Source organism: Diceros bicornis, chromosome 31 (genome assembly GCF_020826845.1).
Source record: "Diceros bicornis minor isolate mBicDic1 chromosome 31, mDicBic1.mat.cur, whole genome shotgun sequence".
NCBI classification, from domain to species: domain Eukaryota; kingdom Metazoa; phylum Chordata; class Mammalia; order Perissodactyla; family Rhinocerotidae; genus Diceros; species Diceros bicornis.
In genome coordinates this window covers 28,830,106-28,831,565 of record NC_080770.1, presented here as the reverse complement: position 1 = coordinate 28,831,565, position 1,460 = coordinate 28,830,106, and positions in this window count along the sequence as shown.

The following is a 1,460-nucleotide window of genomic DNA, read 5'->3' as shown; positions in this document are numbered from 1 at the left end:
TGAAGAAAATCAATATGAGCTGCTCCTCCCTCTCTCTAAGATGCATTCGTGTGTAATAAGAGATACACTGAGGGTGATGGATGTGGGCTAGATATATTCCCTTGGTGCTTGTTTGCAAAGACGACTTGTCCTGCCTTCCACCTAGGTTTTCATAAAAGCTTTAAGGATTAGGGTTGTTTTTTGACTGAAATTTTACTCTCTGGAGAGAATGTGAGAGAATCTTATGGTCTAATCTCAAAGTACATTTGCATAAGATTAGATTTGATAATCTAAAAAGTCAAAACTGCCCCATTTCTTCTAGCCTCCAGAACAAAGTTGTAAATGTGCAATTCATGTGGATTTGAGAAAGCAGAGCATCTGTTGGAAATATTTGCTCCTCACACATGGGGCCAAACTATAGCTCAGCGACGTTGATTTCTTTGTCAGCAGCTGGAAGATGCTATTTTTCTCCTTTTTGCCATTGAAATAGTTAGGCTGATTTGATTGATTTAGGTGGGTGTGCATTCAGTTTTGGATTTCTCATCGCTAAATTTATTTTTCAGGAAGGCAATGTTTCATTGCATGGAATCAAAGGAAATCTCACTGAAAATCATCAGTTTAATGAAGACTGGTCATTCATTCTGATGAGTTTTCCTCATTTTCTCTCGGAATGAGGACAAATGTCATAGATCCATTATACACAGAGAAAGGCTGGGCTAAGGCAAAAAGCAGAAATTAATTTAATCTCCTGCTCTAGCCTCAACTACCTACATCTTTCAAACTAATAACAGCAACACAAAATTAATAGCTGGATGTACTTTTGTATTTAACCTTGAAATATGGTCTGGCAATTTAAACCCATTCAGCACACAAATTCAATCAGTATAAAGAATCCATTAATGATTGAGACCAATTTATTAACAAAAGAAATGTAAATTCAGTGTAATTGCATCATACATGCTGTAGTTATAACTCAGCTGAAGAGCATGAAAGAAATTGACAAAGAGGATGAAAACATCAAGGGGGTATTTATTAAAAGTATAGCTTAAAATATTAATTATCATCTTATTTCCAATCACTGGTTATGTGTTCAGAAAAATTTCAGGTAATTCACTAATAGTATGTTGATAGATAAAAGGAATAATTATACCAGTTTACTTCCCATAATCTCATTTCCTTGTGTTAAAACCTTACCATATTCTACTACCAAAATGGAAAGAAATGCAGTCAATCAGATTTGAGATTCCAACTAACACTCTTTATCTGATTTTCAATATAATAATTTGATTATTTCTATGATAAAAGTCAGAACCTGAACTCTGAGATCTTTTGTTGAATTTTCCCCCACAATATTTTGACTAAAATTGAGTTAACATATAGCAAAACAAAAACATGCGTTTGGGGTTTGAAATGGAGTTATTATTCATTTAATTAAATCATATATCTGTTGTTTAATTTTCCTCCACAAAATCCTTTTCTAG